The 21,097-nt window shown below is 42.7% G+C and overlaps 1 protein-coding gene across 3 annotated transcripts in view; it reads left to right on the forward strand.

Annotated features, from left to right (window-relative positions):
* Nucleotides 1–21,097, forward strand: part of ELP4 (elongator acetyltransferase complex subunit 4) — a 527,861-nt gene that overhangs the window by 367,011 nt on the left and 139,753 nt on the right. The gene's annotated exons all lie outside the window — the stretch shown is intronic.

A 21,097-nucleotide genomic window follows, 5' to 3' on the forward strand; every position in this document is an offset into this window, starting at 1 on the left:
ACTGAGTGAAAATTGCAAACTGCAGTTGTGGTGACGAGTACACTGTAGTTACCAGTATGTTATGACCAGCTGTTGCTTCTGGAGTCATGCACCCGTAAACTAGGTGGGTTCTCATCGCTACATAAATGACAAACATATAGACGCTAAATGTGGTTTAGGCACAATGTGGGACTCACAAAGGAGGGGGGCATTTTGGTTGGGGAGTGCAGAATTGCTGAATTTCTTTTGGGTGGGGCGAAGAGCCATTTCGCTTTTTTTATAGCCTTTGTGCTACCAGTAACGTGGAAGCCCCCTATATTTCCATTGACAGTTGTCGGACCTGAGTGAGGACTTTTTTGTGGATTGGGTTGAAGCTTTTATTAGGAGCATTTTACATAACATTTGGGATCACATTTATCTTGTACTCTATGCTGAGCACTTACTTAGGGTTTCCATCCAAATCTCTGAGTGACATGATTAAGATGAAATACCCTAAGGATCCATTCACTATAATGAGGCAGCAGTTACTCTGGACAGAGGTGCACAAAACTGTGGCGGACCATGCTTTTATGCTCACCTAAAAAGGACACTGCTGGATCTGAGGCCAGACGGCATCCACAGTGTCTCCATCTGCCTCATTATAGGGAATTTTCAGCCGGAGGTACCATCTGAATCACGTATTTCAGAGATTTACACAAAAACTCTGGTGTTAGCGCTCAGCGCAGAGTGCAGAATAAATGTGAGCTGAGCGTTACTGCGATCCTTGGGAGGCAGAATGATCAAATCAACAGCAGATGAATAATTTTTTCTTTTTTTTTACTCCGTTCCTCGTGCCTTATAAGTGATTAGGTGACTTTATTCTTTGGGTCAGTGTGAGTGCAGTGATACCAAATTTATATCGGGTTTCTATGTTTGGCTGCTGTCACACACTAAGGCTGGGGTCACACTGCATTGAGGCAGTCCGTTTAATGGACTGTTTTATTGCGCGGTGTAACGCAGTCCGTTAACACTGCCATAGACCCCCATTATGTGGCGCATCGCGACGTATGCCGTAAAGCAGCATGTGTTCGCGATGTGCCATCAAACAGTGACGGAGCCTCGGACGCGGGCTGCAGTGTCTGAGGCTCCGTCACCGCTAGCGCTGATGAATCATCAGCGCTGGCGGTATAGCATAACTCATATCACGTTATGCTATAGTGTTAACGCAGTCCGTCAACGCTATGCGTTGAACATGTTGTTTTAACACTATGTGAACCTGGCCTTACAGACACTTTTTTTTTTTTTTTGCAAAAACTAGTTTTTTTTGCATTGCCATATTTTTAGAGCTTTTCCCATATTTCGGATCAACGATTAATTTGAAGGAAAACAGCAATTCAGGACATTTTCGGGTTTTTTTATGCCGTTCCATGTGTGGTAAAATTGATAAAGCAGCTTTATTCTTCGGGTCAGTACGATTACAGCGATACCACATTTATATGTTTGGGGTTTTTTTATGGTTTGGCGCTTCCACACAATAAAAACTGTTTTAAAGAAAAAATAATTATTTTTGCACCTCTTTATTCTGAGAGCTATAACTTTTTTATTTTTTGGCTGATTGAGCTTGTCTTCTGCAGGACAAGATGACGTTTTCAGCTATTCCATTTTTATGTACATTCATATCTTTATCACGTTTTATTTCAGTTTTTGTTTGGCTGTATGATGATAAAGCATCGCTTTTTGCCTCATTTTTGGGGGTGGGCAGTTTTCACTAAAGGAGTTAACTAGTGGGACAGTTTCATAGGTCGTGTCATTTTGGATGCTGCGATACCAAATATGTGTACTTTTTTTTTTGTTTTCCTTAAAAATATTTATTGGTGCTGTCTTTCAACAGTCTTGAAGGAGTTCCCAGAGATGCTTAGCACTTGTTGGCCCTTTTGCCTTCACTCTGCGGTCCAGCTCACCCCGATCCCTCTCGATTGGGTTCAGGTCTGGTGACTGTGGAGGCCAGGTCATCTGGTGTAGCACCCTATCACTCTCCTTCTTGGTCAAATAGCCCTTACACAGCCTGGAGGTGTGTTTGGGGTCATTGTCCTGTTGAAAAATAAATGCTGGTCCAACTAAACGCAAACCGGATGGAATAGCATGCCGCTGCAAGATGCTGTGGTAGCCATGCTGGTTCAGTATGCCTTCAATTTTGAATAAATCCCCAACAGTGTCACCAGCAAAGTACCATCACACCTCCTCCTCCATGCTTCATGGTGGGAACCAGGTATGTAGAGTCCATCCTTTCACCTTTTCTGCGTCGCACAAAGACATGGTGGTTGGAACCAAAGATCTCAAATTTGGACTCATCAGACCAAAGCACAGATTTCCACTGGTCTAATGTCCATTCCTTGTGTTCTTTAGCCCAAACAAGTCTCTTCTGCTTGTTGCCTGTCCTTAGCAGTGGTTTCCTAGCAGCTATTTTACCATGAAGGCCTGCTGCACAAAGTCTCCTCTTAACAGTTATTGTAGAGATGTGTCTGCTGGTAGAACTCAGTGTGGCATTGACTGACCTGGTCTCTAATCTGAGCTGCTGTTAACCTGGGATTTCTGAGGCTGGTAACTCGGATGAACTTATCCTCCGCAGCAGAGGTGACTCTTGGTCTTCCTTTCCTGGGGCGGTCCTCATGTGAGCCAGTTTCTTTGTAGCGCTTGATGGTTTTTGCCACTGCACTTGGGACACTTTCAAAGTTTTCCCAATTTTTTGGACTGACTGACCTTCATTTCTTAAAGTAATGATGGCCACTTGTTTTTTTTACTTAGCTGCTTTTTTCTTGCCATAATACAAATTCTAACATTCTATTCAGTAGGACTATCAGCTGTGTATCCACCAGACTTCTGCACAACACAACTGATGGTCCCAACCCCATTTATAAGGCAAGAAATCCCACTTATTAAACCTGACAGGGCCCACCTGTGAAGTGAAAACCATTTCCGGTGACTACCTCTTGAAGCTCATCAAGAGAATGCCAAGAGTGTGCAAAGCAGTAATCAAAGCAAAAGGTGGCTACTTTGTAGAACCTAGAATATAAGACATACAGTATTTTCAGTTGTTTCACACTTTTTTGTTAATTATATAATTCCACATGTGTTAATTCATAGTTTTGATGCCTTCAGAGTGAATCTGCAATTTTCATAGTCATGAAAATAAAGAGAACTCTTTGAATGAGAAGCTGTGTCCAAACTTTTGGTCTGTACTGTGTGTGTGTATATATATATATATATATTTATTATTGTTTTGTGTGTTTTTTTCTCTTTTTTTTTTTTCATTTTTTTTTTTTTACCTTGTCCAACTATGGGACTTTCTCTTTCTGCAATCTGATCGCTTGGCAAGCTTCTGCATTGCTATGCTTTAGAAACTGTCAGCGTTAAGCTACTTTCACACTAGCGTCGTGTGACGTACGTTGCATTGCGTCGTTTTGGAGAAAAAACGCATCCTGCAAAGTTGCCTGCAGGATGCGTTTTTTCTCCATAGACTTGCATTAGCGACGCATTGCGACGTATGGCCACACGTCGCATCCATCGTGCGACGGATGCGTCGTGTTTTGGCGGCCGCGACGCACAAGAAAACGTTACATGTAACTTTTTTTTGTGCGTCGTGTCCGCCATTTTCGACAGCGCATGCGCGGCCGAAACTCCGCCCCCTCCTCCCCGGACATTACAATGGGGCAGCGGATGCGTTAAAAAACTGCATCCGCTGCCCCCATTGTGCAAATATTTCACATCGTGCGTCGGTACGTCGGCCTAACGCATAGCGACGGGCCCATACCGACGCAAGTGTGAAAGTAGCCTTAGACAAACTTGCTACATCATGTTCTGGACATGGTGTAAACAAGTTTGCTAGCTCTGGTGACCCGGATGTCATAATGACTACGATGTTAACATAGTAACATAGTAACATAGTAATTAAGGTTGAAGGGAGACTTTAAGTCCATCTAGTTCAACCCATATCCTATCCTAACTTGCCCTAACATGTTGATCCAGAGGAAGGCAAAAAAAACCCATGTGGCAACTGTAAGTTTCACATTGGGGAAAAAAATTCCTTCCCGACTCCACATACGGCAATCAGACTAGCTCCCTGGATCAACGCAATATTAAGGAGACTAGTGTATATACCCTGTAATATTATACTTTTCAAGAAAGGCATCCAGTCCCTTCTTAAATTTTAGTAGTGAATCACTCATTACAACATCATATGGCAGAGAGTTCCATAGTCTCACTGCTCTTACAGTAAAGAATCCGCGTCTGTGAGTATGCTTAAACCTTCTTTCCTCCAGACGTAGAGGATGCCCCCTTGTCCCCGTCACAGGTCTAAGAGTAAAAAGATCATTAGAAAGGTCTTTGTATTGTCCCCACATATATTTATACATTGTAATAAGATCACCCCTAAGCCTTCGATTCTCCAAACTAAATAACCCCAAGTGTAATAACCTGTCTTGGTATTGCAGACCCCCTAGTTCCCTAATAACCTTGGTCGCTCTTCTCTGCACCCGCTCCAGTTCAGCTATGTCTTTCTTATACACCGGAGACCAGAACTGTACACAGTATTCTAAGTGTGGTCGCACTAGTGACTTATATAGAGGTAAAATTATGTTCTCCTCATGAGCATCTATGCCTCTTTTAATGCATCCCATTATTTTATTTGCCTTTGCAGCAGCTGCTTGACTCTGGCCACTAAATGTGAGTTTGTCGTCCACCCATACACCCAGGTCTTTTTCAGTGACTGTTTTGCCCAGTGTTTTACAATTAAGCACATAATTATACAACTTGTTCGTTCTACCCAAGTGCATGACCTTACATTTATCCCCATTAAAGCTCATTTGCCATTTATCAGCCCAAGCTTCTAGTTTACATAAATCCTCCTGTAATATAAAATTGTCCTCCTCTGTATTAATTACCCTGCAGAGTTTAGTGTCATCTGCAAATATTGAAATTCTACTCTCTATGCCCCCTACAAGGTCATTAATAAATATGTTAAGAAGCGGGCCCAAAACTGACCCCTGTGGTACCCCACTGCTAACTGTGACCCAGTCCGAGTGTGCTCCATTAATAACCACCCTTTGTTTCCTATCCCTGAGCCAGCTCTTAACCCACCTACACATATTTTCCCCTATCCCCATTGTTCTCATTTTATGTATCAACCTTTTGTGTGGCACTGTATCAAAAGCTTTTGAAAAGTCCATGTACACCACGTCCACTGCATTCCCTTGGTCCAGTCCGGAACTTACCTCTTCATAAAAGCTTATCAGATTAGTCTGACAGGAACGGTCCCTTTATAAACCCATGTTGATATTGGGTCATGAGTTTATTCTTCTTCAGATACTCCAGTATAGTATCTCTTAGAAAACCCTCCAGGATTTTACCCACAGTTGAGGTTAAACTTACAGGCCTATAATTTCCAAGTTCAGTTTTTGTCCCCTTTTTGAATATTGGCACCACATTTGCTATACGCCAGTCCTGTGGTACAGACCCTGTTATTATGGAATCTTTAAAGATTAAAAATAGTGGTCTATCAATGACTGTGCTTAATTCCTGCAGTACTCGGGGGTGTATCCCATCCGGGCCCGGGGATTTGTCAATTTTAGTGATTTGTAGACGCCGCCGTACTTCCTGCTGGGTTAAGCAGGTGACATTTAATGGAGAATTTTTATCCCTGATCATGTTATCCATCATGGGATTTTCTTGTGTAAATACTGTTGAAAAAAAGTCATTTAGCATATTGGCTTTTTCCTCATCCTCATCCACCATTTCACCCAGACTATTTTTAAGGGGACCAACACTATCATTTTTTAGCTTCTTACTATTTATGTAGTTAAAGAATATTTTGGGATTATTTTTACTTTCTCTGGCAATGAGTCTCTCTGTCTCAATCTTTTCTGTCTTGATTTGCTTTTTACAGAATTTATTTAATCTTCTGTATTTATTTAATGCCTCATCACTACCTACTTGCTTTAATTCTCTAAATGCTTTATTTTTATCTCTTATTGCGCCCCTTACAGCTCTATTTAGCCATAGTGGTTTCCTCCTATTTCTCGCATGTTTATTCCCATACGGTATGTATTGTGCACAGGTCCTATTCAGGATGCTAATAAACGTCTCCCATTTTCTTTGTGTATTTTTATGTCTCAGGATATCGTCCCAATTAATTGCACGAAGATCATCTCTCATCCGTTGGAAATTTGCCTTCATGAAGTTTAGTGTCCTTGTAACCCCTCTACTACACATCTTATTAAAGGATACATGAAAACTTATTATTTTGTGATCACTATTACCCAAGTGACCCCCAACCCTTACATTTGATATGCGGTCTGGCCTGTTGGTTAATATTAGGTCTAGCAGTGCCCCCCCTCTTGTTGGGTCCTGAACCAGTTGTGAAAGGTAATTGTCTCTCATCGTTGTCAGAAACCTATTACCTTTGCTGGAACTGCAGGTTTCGGTTCCCCAATGTATTTCAGGGTAGTTGAAGTCCCCCATAATAATGACTTCTCCTTGAGTCGCTGCTTCATCTATTTGCTTTATGAGGATATTCTCTGTTGCTTCCATTATTTTTGGAGACTTATAACAAACCCCTATCAGTAATTTATTATTTTTCCCCCCTCCCCTTATCTCTACCCACAGGGACTCTACATTTTCATTAGATTCATATATATTCTCACGAAGGATGGGTTTTAAGGATGATTTTACATATAAACACACACCTCCCCCTCACTTATTTGTACGGTCATTTCTGAACAGACTATAGCCCTGTAAATTAACCGCCCAGTCATGGCTCTCATCCAGCCATGTCTCAGATATCCCCACCATGTCATAATTATGTTCCAACAACATTAACTCCAATTCCTCCATTTTGTTGGCGAGACTTCTGGCATTAGTATACATGCACTTTATGTATCTCTCTGTACCTCTATTCTTTCTTAAATTATTAACTGTTCTAACCCCACCCCCCATGCCACCCCCACCCCCAATGTCATTATTTGTGCCCAGGTCTCTATCTGCACTGTCTTCCCCTCCTATAAAAGGAATACCCTCCCCCCCGTCCCTAGTTTAAACACTCTTCCAACCTTCTAGCCATTTTCTCCCCCAGCACAGCTGCACCCTCCCCATTGAGATGCAGCCCGTCCCTAGCGTAGAGCCTGTAGCCAACTGAGAAGTCGGACCAGTTCTGCAGGAACCCAAACCCCTCCTTCCTACACCAATTCCTGAGCCACTTATTAACCTCCCTAATCTCCCGTTGCCTCTCTGGCATGGCACGTGGTACAGGAAGTATTTCCGAAAATACCACCTTGGAGGTCCTTGCTTTAAGCTTACAGCCTAATTCCCTGAAATCATCTTTAAGGACCTTCCACCTACCTCTAACTTTGTCATTTGTGCCAATGTGCACCATGACCGCTGGATCCTCACCAGCCCCTCCCAGTAATCTGTCAACCCGATCAGCGATGTGTCGGTGACCATAGCAACAATCGGCACCCGATTAGGGAGCAGTGGTGTCTCCCTCCCTCTGCTTGCTTGCTTAATACTGCAACCAATATCGATCGCAGTATTCAGGGGGTTAAAGTTCCAGGAGCGGTGCTGGGTGTCAGCTGTCAGAATCAGCTGACACCCGGCGGCAATTGCGCTCATAGACTCTGCGCTCAAAATCACCATGACGTAGGCGACCTGGACGTATGGCTACGTCTAAGGTCATAAAGGGTTAAAGGGAATCTGTCACTGAGATTTTGTCATCTAAATTGAGAGTAGTATTATGTAGAGACAGAGATCCTGATTCCAGTGATGTGTCACTTACTGGGATTCTTGCTGTAGTTTAAATAAAATAATTGTGTTATCAGAAGGAAATTATATTAGTAAAGGGAACAGTAAACCTGCTGCTGTGTAGTCCTTCATGAGCTCTGTATTACCCCACCTCCTTCACTGATTGGCAGCTTTCTGCCTATGCACAGTGTACAGAGAAGGCTGCCAATCATTGTGGTGGGTGGGGTTTTATAGGGCTTAGCATTCAGAGAACTGATAGAGCTGCAGCAGATAAAGCAGGGATTTTATTAAAATGGCGGCAAGCAGCCCAGTAAATGACACCCCTAAAATCAGGGTCTCTGCCCCTACATCATGCTGCTCTCAGATAGGGTAGCAAAAACTTGGTGACAGATTCACTTTAAATAAAATTTAGAATACAACTTGATTATGTGAGCAAAACAGCTGTAAATTGATGCCTTGATAGTACTTACTAGCTGATAAACCAGTTTATAGTTAAACTGAATCTCTGTTTTGACAAGTGTTGCTGATACATGTTCCAACGCATTTCACAATATGTGGCACTCAATTAAATAGAGGATATTGTTAAATTTGTATCTATCTAATGATCTATTAATACCCAGAATGGTAACTAAAAGCATGATGGCATTCACTGTGTCTAGACAAAATAACATTTCTACACCATTGTAGAAGCAGAATCTGTTCTGTTAGCACAGTGAGACTATAGGACTATCAGAAGAAATTGTCATGGTGAAGTTATTGAAATGTTTTCTAATTGATCTGGATTCCTTTCTTTAAAGTAATAAAAAATATAATGCCATCTTCAAACGTCCGTTTTTTATGTCCATTTGCAGTCCGTTTTTTAAGGACCACAAATACTGGCATAAGCACACCCATTGTATTCCATGGTGGTGTGCGCATGTCACGTTTTTCAAATGGACCATGTTTCCGTGTGAAAAAGTCGCAGACATGTCAGGTTTTTTTTTACGCAGCACAGCAAAACGCATGCCACAAACTGCACACTGATGACACACACGACATCCGTGTGACACACACGACATCCGTGTGTCATCAGTGTGACACGTACCGGCCCCTGGGAAGAAGCGGGACAGCTCACACTGTTCTCAGGCAAAGCCCGGCTGCTGAAAGCAGCTCTCATCATTGTCTCCTGGTTGCGCTGATCTCAACGCGACCAGCAGACTATGATGGGAGTTGTACTGTGTAAAATAAAGAGTTAAATAAAAAAAAAACAGTGTGGGCTGTCCCGCGATTTTCATAACCAGCGGAGGGAAAGCTGGGTGCTTATTTTAATAACCTTGGACAATACCCCATGAAGTGCCCAGGCTATTAATAACCGCTCACAACTGTGAGCCTAGCCTTTACTAGTGAATGTATGATGACTCCAGAAAAAAATGACGTAGGGTCCCCCTATAAATTTAAACCAGCAAAGGCGAAACAGACAGCTGTGAGTTGATATTAATAGCCTGGGAAGGGGTTAGAGATATTGCCTCCCCCAGGCTACCAACATCAGCCCTCATATGCTCCAGAAATGGCACATCTATAATATGCACCTCGCTCTTCCCACTTGCCCTGTGGTGGTGGCGGCAAGTGAGGTAATAGGGCTAGGGTTGATGTCAGCCTTGTATTGTCAGCTGGGGGGTTAGTAATGGAGAGGCGTCTATAAGAAAGTCTCCATTACTAATCCCATTGTATTGTGAACAAAAAAACACCCAGAATAAAGTCCTTTATTTCAAATTAAAATCCTCAACCTGTTATACAAATTTATTTAAAAATAAAAATTCATACGGTACTTCTCGTTTTGCTGCATTTTTTATGTGGTTTTGTCATTAAGCCACTTTTATCTCATTGGGAAAAAATCTGCAGTAATAACATTTAAAGAATTGACATGCTTCCTCTAAAAGAAATGCTACAGGTCAAAAATCTCAAAATGCACTGTGAGAACGAGATTTTAAAATGCTCCGTAGTTTTACTGTTACTGTATAACTTTGCGTCTTTCCACACAAAAAACACATTATAAGCAATATGTTTGAACAAGCGCTAAAGTGGGGAAAATTGGTTTCTGTCCTACGTGTTGTTTTGCATTTCTCTAGCTAAATCTTGTAGATCAATAGGCTCAGTTAGGTTTATTATGCATTTTTCTGAGAGAGAAATACCTGAATTCTACATGTCTGACAGCCATTCCATTCCAGTGTCAGTTGAATTCCAACCAGAGTACACCTCATTCTACTTATTGTGCTTCTGATTAGGTGGTCACCTGAACCAAATCTTATTTAACCAAGGAAAGCATAAAAAACCCTGCTGTGGTGTTCACAGTCCTCTTGCAATAGGACCAGCTGGATGGCAAAAAAGCGCTAGTAATATCCCACAAGTAATAGGAATGAAAAAATAACTTTTAACCATGCCAAAGGAGTTGAAAAGAAAAGTCTTGAGTGGGGAAAAGAAGGGCTCAATTCTGGCTTTACTAGCAGAGGGATACAGTGAGTGTCATGTTGCCACCATCGTTAAAATTTCTAAGACGGCAGTCCATTACAACAAGGTCAAGAAGCAGACTTTGGGGACAATAAAACTACAGATCGGCAGAGGGCATAAACGACTCTCCACTGACCCGGATGACCATCATCTTATTCGAATGTCACTCAGCAACCGCAGGATGACATCAAGTGACCTACAAAAGGAATGGCAAATGGCACCTGGGGTGAAGTGCACGGCAAGAACAGTCTACCCTGATGCGCGTTTCTCAAGGAGAAAGCGGCCTGAGTGGACGCGAAATGCGCTTTGGGGTCTCACCCTCTGTCCTGGGTACATGCACATATCTGGTGGTAAGTTTCCCTCCTCATATATGTCTATTGGCCCACTTGGGTTTTATATTTAGGAGATTATGGGGTATAGCTTGCTTCCACTTTGTATACAGCCAGTCACATTGTGTGACTTGTGCCATGGCTGATTGGATTGGTACATAGTATGATGCACGGGACCTTTTTCCCTTTGTCTTTGTGTCTGTCCTGTGTTCTGCTATTATGCTTTTTTATGATATCTAGATTGCACTGTGACTAATAAATTTGTAATTTTTTGCTCTATTGAATCCTTTGCTCCGTTTGTTCTCCTATTTTTTGAGTATTTGTATGTAGTGGAATTTGTACGGATACGGCGGTTTACCTGTACATGTCACCAATTGTGTCTAAAAGTTACTGGGCATTTCTTTATTTTAAATTGAAAATTTTGCAGTGGTCTCTTAATTTTTGCCATAGCTGTAGATATTGGTAAGTGCCACCAAATTGCAACCCCAACATATTTGATGTGGCCAGCCCCTTTAGCTGCTCAAGATTGGGGGGGGTTATTCTCTTGTTGCTTTTTCTGTCAGCTGGAACAGAATAAATTGCGGTAAATTAGAGATGTTGCGAGGGCTTTTGAGCAGCCATGTTGTTGCAGAGACTTGTGGCTCTCAGAAGCCTCATGTGACCTTTACAGCTGGACCCCTGGCCTTCATCTTCAGGAGAGGTGCCATACCAAAGGGTGTTGTCCCGAGGGCTCAGCTATTGTCTACTGTTAATCCTCAGAATTTGCTTCATGTTGTAATCTAGTAAAATATACGTCAAAAGTAATTCTGAGAATCTTGTTTCACAATATAAAATATTTGTCACACGGAGTTTACGTTGCTTCTGGAATTTAAGACCCCGTTTCCCATCCTTAACAATTGGCCTTCGTAAATCCACAGTGACATGTCATCCCACTGGGCTTCATCATTCGTGTATCTGGTCGTGTCCGGCATATTGTTTCCTATCATTTTATAATACACAGATTATTCCCCTGGACAGGAATTAAGGCATAAACCTGCCAGAAGAGGTATTGTTGTCAGAGATGCTTCCGCCTCGTGTTTTGTAAGAAATTTCATGGTCTCTTTTGTAAAGAGCGGATGATTTTATACATGTTCCCTAGATAAACTTTCCCATTGTCAGTAATGAGGATGGATAATACTGAGTGACAAGTGTATTAGGATTGACAGAGGAAGAGCTGTTAGATTTGTCAGAGCATATCACTGCAGGCGCTAACACTTAAGGACGTTCATTTTTTGTTAAGTTTTACTGAAGCCGAGACTTTTTTTTTTACTTTTTATATTTTGTCATAGTGTTTTTGTTTTTTCTAATTTTCAATTAAACGTGTTTTGAATGAATCCTTATTTGACGTTTTTGTCTCGTACATTGTAAGCCTAAATGTTGGAAGGTATGTAGGAAATGCATGTTTGATTATGGACAGAGAAGAGAACTTTGGGTTCCCCTTGCATTTTTTCTTGCAGTGACTTTACAGATTTGCTTTAGTAATAATCTAGAATCTTAGAACTTCACAGAAAGTGATCCGGCATTTTTGGTTAAAACGTTGAATATTTATTTACATCTACTTAAAAGTTGCATTGCAGCGACATTCTCCATGTGTTGTAAACTGCGCTTTACGAAACAATCACTGACCTCAGGGAGACCAGTCAAAGAAAACAGTGCGGCAGCCGGCAGAGGCGCTCAATCAGTGCAATGCTAGGTGCAATGCTCCCTGGAAAATACGAATATGCAAATAAAGTCCGTGGAGCCTCATTTTAGAGTCTCAAACACGGGACTAGCCAGATCTTCCTCCAGGGAAGGACCCAGCCAAGGGGTGGCTCCTTTCGGAAACCACCATTACCACCATATTAAGTGGCCCTTTAAGTCAATATCCAGCTCTTTACGAGTTTACAGATATGACAAGGGAAATACCAAGGCCAGGTATCCATCCACAGACAGCTGACTGGCCTTGGTATTTCCCTTGTCATATCTGTAAACTCGTAAAGAGCTGGATATTGACTTAAAGGGCCACTTAATATGGTGGTAATGGTGGCTTCCGAAAGGAGCCACCCCTTGGCTGGGTCCTTCCCTGGAGGAAGATCTGGCTAGTCCCGTGTTTGAGACTCTTAAATGAGGCTCCACGGACTTTATTTGCATATTCGTAAACTGTGCTTTATGACGCATGCCTTGGAGAATGCCTCCGCGTTGTAACGTCTAAGAAGAAGCAAATAGACATTCAAAGTTTTAACCTAAAAATGCCGGCTCACTCTTCCTTAAAACTGTTCAGCCTCGGACCGGCTAATTACCGTACAGAGTAATTTACAACAGAGTCTTGGTACAGCTCTATGCGCGGTAAGCACTTTCATCTATTACAGCGCTACTTTATAGAATGACTTGGTTTAATATCGGAAATGATACATTATTATGAGATTAAGTTCATTTTGTAATTGTGGTACCTATTTCCAACAAAATCCTTATCTATCATATCGTTATGCTGCACAATTATTGTAAACAGGTGTTCCTAGGAACAGTCTTAACAGGCTGCCTATCAGTGAGCATAACTCGTTTGTCGTGTGAAATTACTTCCTGGTTTGTCTAAAGATCATCATTCTTGGCAGTGCTTTGTCCTGTGTAAACGGTACTTCCTTTGTCAAGAACAATGAATCTAAAGGAAAAGGACCAAATAGCGAACTCCATAATGTAGAGGATTTGGGTAAAAGACTACTTTTTTTTACACCGATACTCCATATGTGGGGGAAATCCACTGTTTGGGTGCATGGCAGGGCTCAGAAGAGAGAGAGCATCGTTTGACTTTTTGAACGCAAAATTGTCTGGCATCGATGGCGGGCATCATGTTGGAGACCCCCTGATGTGCTAAACAGTGGAAACCCCCCAATTCTAACTCCAGTCCTAGCCTCAGCCCTAAACCCAAGCCTAACCCCAACACACCCCTAACCCTAACCTTAATCCCAACCCTAACCACAACCCTAACAACAGCTGTAGCCCCAACACTACCCTAAACTCAGCACAACCCTAAACCCAGCACAACCCCAACCCCTACAGAACCCTAACCCCAACCTTAACGCCAACCCAAACTCCAGTTCTAAGCCCAACCCTCACAATAACTGCAAAGAATGTAAAAAATGATTTTTTATTTTTGTCTTGCTAAGGGGTGACAGAGGGGTTTGATTAACTATTTTATTATTTTGATCACTGTGATAGGGTATGTCACAGTGATCAAAATGAACCAATAGGAAAAATCTCCTATTGTTGCCAGGTACCAGCTGGCAGATCTTGGCGTGTGCATTTTCCTCCAGGAAGATGATGTGGAGGGCCGGGAGACAGAGCAGGAAGATCCGGGGATGGTGGAGGTGTCTGGGAGGGGGCTTGGAGGACCCCATTTAGCTCTCCTCTGGTATGCTACATCATATCTGAGGAGAGAGAAATGAATGGAATGTCAGACTTTTTTTTCCGATCGCCGTTATTCAGTGAACAACGGCAATTACGTGACAGGGGACTATAAAAATTGACCCAAATCATGTTCTACTCCTGGTAGCCGAAACCCCAGAGATTTTCCGATGCTGGGTGGCTCTATAAATTTATTTCTCAGTCCCGTTAAAAAGTGACACTGAGGAATAAGTTCCCTTAACTGCTGCTGTTAAACTTCGTATCAGCGGTCGTAATGGGGCTAAGAGTACCCCCTCCTCAAATAAATAAGCACAAAGCTAGTGTTTGCTACCTCTCCGCCTCTTCGACCTCAACCTCCTCCTTCACTTGGACCTCTGCCTCCTGGTTCTAGATTATTTTATTTTTAATTCTATGTTATTTTAAGTCAGTTCCCTAACAAGAACAAAAAAACAACCCAGAAAACCAGTTTTGGATACCGCCTCCTCTCCTTTTTTTTAAATTCTTTGTAATTTTCCTATCCACATTTGTTTGCAGGGCAGATATACGGCTCTTACCCCCATATAGCTTCCTTTTGTAGCCCCCTAGCCCTGACTATGACCATTTTATAGCAATTTTAAAGCACCAAAGTTTGGGTCCCCTATGACTTCTATCAAACTTTTTACTGAATATTCGTCAAACCTGAACATCCACGTGTTCTCTCATCACTAGTGCTTATAACTGGAGTAACTATCCAAAAACTCGTGGCGAGTAGAGCAGCGTCTGCACCCCCTTGTGCCAGTTATTCACGATGGCAACTGCAATAAGTTCTGTAATGTGTAGAGAAAAAAAAAAAACAAGCAACCACTGATCGATGCCAGAAAGCGTGACGGCCTATAGACAGAGGTAGGGTCACTTTATTGAGGATATGCATTTTATCACTGTACGGGTATTCGGTACTGAAAAGCGCAGTCTCAATAAGCTGACCATATCTCCATGACCCATCATCTTTCCAGCAGCGCCAAGTGGTTCCTTGTTTTTCGTCTCTTCACCCTACTGCCTAGAACAATAGCAGCCTATCTAATACTGATCGTTCAGTGTGCGTCTGCAGAGCGGTCAGCCTGTGTAAACCCTGCAGATCAGCAAGCAATCCGTCCATTTAGTGGACCCTTAGGTTATAATGACCCAAACCTATGCTGAAAAGGTGTCTCTTTGGCAGACATTCAAGTGACACATGTATTACCATGCCTCCTTTTTTTCCACTGTGTAATCGAGTATATTTGTCACTTTAGGAAGTCCCACAAAAATCATATACCTTGCAGTATAAATTACAGCTTTGTGTCATATTGTGCATATGTTATGGCTATATGTTTTGCATAGAAGCCAATAATGTCTGTAAAGTGCTGAGGAATTAATGGTGCTATATACAGTTGTGGCCAAAAGTATTGACACCCCTGCAATTCTGTCAGATAATACTCAGTTTCTTCCTGAAAATGATTGCAAACACAAATTCTTTGGTATTATTATCTTCATTTAATTTGTCTTAAATGAAAAAAACACAAAAGAGAATGAAGCAAAAACCAAAACATTGATCATTTCACACAAAACTCCAAAAATGGGCCAGACAAAAGTATTGGCACCCTCAGCCTAATACTTGGTTGCACAACCTTTAGCCAAAATAACTGTGACCAACCGCTTCCGGTAACCATCACTGAGTTTCTTACAATGCTCTGCTGGAATTTTAGACCATTCTTCTTTGGCAAACTGCTCCAGGTCCCTGATATTTGAAGGGTGCCTTCTCCAAACTGCCATTTTTAGATCTCTCCACAGGTGTTCTATGGGATTCAGGTCTGGACTCATTGATGGCCACCTTAGAAGTCTCCAGTGCTTTCTCTCAAACCATTTTCTAGTGCTTTTTGAAGTGTGTTTTGGGTCATTGTCCTGCTGGAAGACCCATGACCTCTGAGTGAGACCCAGCTTTCTCACACTGGGCCCTACATTATGCTGCAAAATTTGTTGGTAGTCTTCAGACTTCATATTGCCGTGCACACGGTCAAGCAATCCAGTGCCAGAGGCAGCAAAGCAACCCCAAAACATCAGGGAACCTCCGCCATGTTTGACTGTAGGGACCGTGTTCTTTTCTTTGAATGCCTCTTTTTTTTCTCCTGTAAACTCCATGTTGATGCCTTTGCCCAAAAAGCTCTACTTTTGTCTCATCTGACCAGAGAACATTCTTCCAAAACATTTTAGACTTTTTCAGGTAAGTTTTGGCAAACTCCAGCCTGGCTTTTTTATGTCTCGGGGTTAGAAGTGGGGTCTTCCTGGGTCTCCTACCATACAGTCCCTTTTCATTCAGACGCCGACAGATAGTACGGGTTGACACTGTTGTACCCTCGGACTGCAGGGCAGCTTGAACTTGTTTGGACGTTAGTCGAGGTTCTTTATCCAACATCCGCACAATCTTGTGTTGAAATCTCTTGTCAATTTTTCTTTTCCGTCCACATCTAGGGAGGTTAGCCACAGTGCCATGGGATTAAACCCCTTCCTGACATCCGACGTACTATCCCGTCCACGGTACCCGGGCCCGTATGACCGTGGACGGGATAGTACGTCTACCGCGATCAGCGGCGCCCACGTGGTGAGCGCCGCTGATCGCGGCCGGGTGTCAGCTGATTATCACAGCTGACACCCGGCACTATGTGTCAGGGGCGGTCACGGACCGCCCCCCGACACGTTAACCCCTTGCACACCATGATCAAACATGATCGCGGTGTACCGGGAGTTAAAGGGAAGCATCGGCAGGGAGGGGGCTCCCTCCGTGCTTCCCTGAGCCCCCCACGGCAGCGCAATGTGCAGCGCTGCTGCGGGGGGCTCCTATCCTCCAGGCCCCCGAATCCAAGATGGCGACGGGGGCCTTCGGGGACCTGAGGAAGCTGGCTTCCTCAGTGCCTGCAAAGCGCAGGCAAGAGGAAGTCTGCTTCAATGCCTGTGACAGATTGCTGATCTGTCACAGTGATCTGTGATGTGACAGATCAGCGATCTGTCACAGGACAGTGATGTCCCACCTGGGACTATGTAATAAAGTAAAAAAAAAATTAAAAAAAAATGTAAAAATAAATTAAAAAAAATCGCCAAATAAATTAGTAAAAAAAAAAAAAAATATTCCCCAATAAATTCATTTTTTGAAAATAATAAAAAAAAAACAATAAAAGTACACATATTAGGTATCGCCGCGTCCGTAATGACCCGCCCTATAAAACTGTCCCATTAGTTAACCCTTTTAGCGAACCCCTTAAAAAATAAAAATAAAAAACGAAGCAAAAAATAATGATTTATCATACCGCCAAACAAAAAGTGTAATATCGCGCGATCAAAAAGACGCATATAAATATCCATGGTACCGCTGAAAACGTCATCTTGTCCCGCAAAAAACGAGCTGCCACACAGCATCATCAGCGAAAAAATAAAAAAGTTATAGCTCACAGAATAAAGCGATGCAAAAATAATTATTTTTTATATAAAATAGTTTTCATTGCATAAAACCGACAAAAACATAAAAAAGCGACCTAAATGAGGTATCGCTGTAACCGTACTGACCCGAAGAATAAAACCGCTTTATCAATTTTACCGCACGCGGAACGGTGTAAACGCACCCCCCAAAAGAAATTCATGAAACGCTGGTTTTTGTTCATTCTGCGTCCCAAAAATAGGAATAAAAAGCGATCAAAAAATGTCACGTGCCCGAAAATGGTACCAATAAAAACGTCAACTCGTCCCGCAAAAAATAAGACCTCACATGACTCAGTGGGTCAAAATACGGAAAAATTATAGCTCTCAAAATGTGGTGATGCAAAAACTATTTTACAATAAAAAGCGTCTTTTAGCGTGCGACAGCCGCCAAACATAAAAACCGCCATAAATAGTAAATCAAACCCCCCGTTATCACCTCCTTAGTTAGGGAAAAATAATAAAACTAAAAAAAAAAGTATCTATCTCCATTTACCCGTTAGGGTAAGGCTGTGTGCACACGCTGCGGATTAGGTGCGGATTCATCCGCGCGGATTTTGTAAAATCCGCAGGTGAAACCGCAGGTCAAAAGACCTGCGGTTTTACCTGCAGATTGCTCTGCGGTTTTGTCCTGCGGTTTTTCATCTCCTCATTAGAGGAGATGGCAAACCGCAGGAGAATCCGCAGAAAGAATTGACATGTCAATTCTTTCTGCGGATTGAAAACCGCAGATAATCCGCGCGGAAAATTCCGCACCGTCTGCACTGCGGTTTTTGATTCCCATAGGGAATCATGGTACTGGGGTCCGCAGCAGCCAAAACCGCTGCGGAACTGCAGCAAAATCCGCAGCGTGTGCACACAGCCTTAGGGTTAGGGCTTAGGGTTAGGGCTAGGGTTAGAGCTAGGGTTAGGGTTAGGGCTAGGGTTAGGGCTAGGGCTAGGGTTAGGGCTCAGATTAGGGTTAGGGGTGTGTTGGGGTTAGGGTTGGAGTTATAATTGGGGGTTTCCACTGTTTGGGCACATCAGGGGCTCTCCAAATGCAACATGGCGTCTGATCTCAATTCCAGCCAATTCTGAGTTGAAAAAGTCAAATGGTGCTCCTTCCCTTCCAAGCTCTGCCATGCGCCCAAACAGTGTTTTACCCCCACATGTAGGGTATCAGCCTACTCAGGACAAATTGCAAAACAATTTTTGGGGTCCAATTTCTCCTGTTACCCTTAGGAAAATAAAAAATTGGGGGCAAAAATATCATTTTTGTGGAAAAAAATGATTTTTTTATTTTCACGTCCGAGTGTTATAAACTTCTGTGAAGCACTTGGGGGTTCAAAGTGCTCACCACACATCTAGATAAGTTCCGTGGGGGGTCTAGTGTCCAAAATGGGGTCACTTGTGGGGAGTTTCAATAGTTTAGGTACATCAGGGGCTCTCCAAACGCACATGACACCCGCAGACCATTCCATCAAAGTCTGCATTCCAAAACGTCACTGCTTCCCTTCCGAGCCCCGATGTGTGTCCATACAGTAGTTTTATCCCACATATGGGGTGTCAGCGTACTCAGGCCAAATTGGACAACAACTTTTGGGGTCCAATTTCTCCTGTTACCCTTGGGAAAATGAAAAAATTGGGGACTAATTGATCATGTTTCTGGAAAAAATACCATTTTTTTATTTTCATGCCCTGGCATTATAAACTTCTGTGAAGCCCTTGGGGGTTCAAAGTGCTCACCTCACATCTAGATAAGTTCCTTAGTGGGTCTAGTTTTCAAAATGGGGTCATTTGTGGGGGGTTTCCACTGTTTAGGTACATTAGGGGCTCTCCAAAGGCAACATGACACTCGCAGACCATTCCATCAAAGTCTGCATACCAAAACGTCACTACTTCCCTTCCGAACCCCGACGTGTGCCCATACAGTAGTTTTCACCCACATATGGGGAATCAGCATACTCAGGACAAATTGGACAACAACTTTTGGGGTCCAATTTCTCCTGGTACCCTTGGGAAAATAAAAAAATGGTGACTAAAAGATCATGTTTGTGGAAAAAATACGAATTTTTTATTTTCACGCCCGGGCGTTATAAACTTCTGTGAAGCACTGGGGGGTTCAAAGTGCTCACCACACATCTAGATAAGTTCCTTGGGGGGTCTAGTTTACAAAATGGTGTCATTTGTGGGGGGTTTCCACTGTTTAGGTACATTAGGGGCTCTCCAAAGGCAACATGACACCCGCAGACCATTCCATCAAAGTCTGCATTCCAAAACGTCATTACTTCCCTTCCGAGCTCCGACGTGTGCCCATACAGTAGTTTTCTCCCACATATGGGGTATCAGCATACTCAGGACAAATTGGACAACAACTTTTGGGGTCCAATTTCTCCTTGTACCCTTTGGAAAATAAAAAAATGGTGACTAAAAGATCATGTTTGTGGAAAAAATACGAATTATTTATTTTCACGCCCGGGCATTATAAACTTCTGTGAAGCACTGGGGGGGTCAAAGTGCTCACCACACATCTAGATAAGTTCCTTAGGGGGTCTAGTTTCCAAAATGGTGTCATTTGTGGGGGGGTTTCCACTGTTTTGGTACATCAGGAGTTTTCCAAACGCGACATGGTGTCCGATCTCAATTCCAGCCAAAAACGTCAAATGGCGCTGCTTCCCTTCCGAGCTCTGCCATGCGCCCAAATAGTGGTTTACCCCCACATGTTGGGTATCAGCGTACTCAGAACAAATTGCACAATAACTTTTACGGTCCTGTTACCCTTGCAAAAATAAGAATTGAGGGTGAAAAGATCATTTTTGTGGAAAAAATATGATTTTTTAATTGTATGGCTTTATGTTATAAACTTCTGTGAAGCCCATGGGGGTTCAAAGTTCTCACCACACATCTAGATAAGTTCCTTAGGGGGTCTAGTTTCCAAAATGGTGTCATTTGTGGGGGATTTCCACTGTTTTGGTACATCAGGAGTTTTCCAAACGCGACATGGTGTCCGATCTCAATTCCAGCCAAAAACGTCAAATGGCATTGCTTCCCTTCCGAGCTCTGCCATGCGCCCAAATAGTGGTTTACCCCCACATGTGGGGTATCAGCGTACTCAGGACAAATTGCACAATAACTTTTAGGGTCGTGTTACCCTTGGGAAAATAAAAATTGGGGTGAAAAGATCATTTTTGTGGAAAAAATATGATTTTTTAATTGTACCGCTGTACGTTATAAACTTCTGTAAAGCCCTTGTGGGTTCAAAGTTCTCACCACATATCTAGATAAGTTCCTTGGGGGGTCTAGTTTCCAAAATGGGGTCACTTGTAGGGGGTTTCCACTGTTTAGGTACATCAGGGACTCTCCAAACGTGACATGGCGTCCGATCTGAATTCCAGCCAATTTTGCATTGAAAAGTCAAACGGCGCTCCTTCCATTCTGAGCTCTGCCATGCGCCGAAACAGTCGTTCCCCCCCACAAATCAGGTATCAGCGTACTCAGGACAAATTGCACAATAACTTTTGCAGTCCAATTTCTCCTGTTACCCTTGGTAAAATAAAAAAAATTGAACCTGAAGTATTTTTTTTGTGAAAAAAAGTTAGATGTTCATTTCTTTTTAAATATTCAAAAAAATTCCTGTGACGCACCTAATG

Source organism: Dendrobates tinctorius, unplaced genomic scaffold (genome assembly GCF_039654945.1).
Source record: "Dendrobates tinctorius isolate UK_male_01 unplaced genomic scaffold, ASM3965494v1 ptg000048l, whole genome shotgun sequence".
Lineage (NCBI taxonomy): Eukaryota > Metazoa > Chordata > Amphibia > Anura > Dendrobatidae > Dendrobates > Dendrobates tinctorius.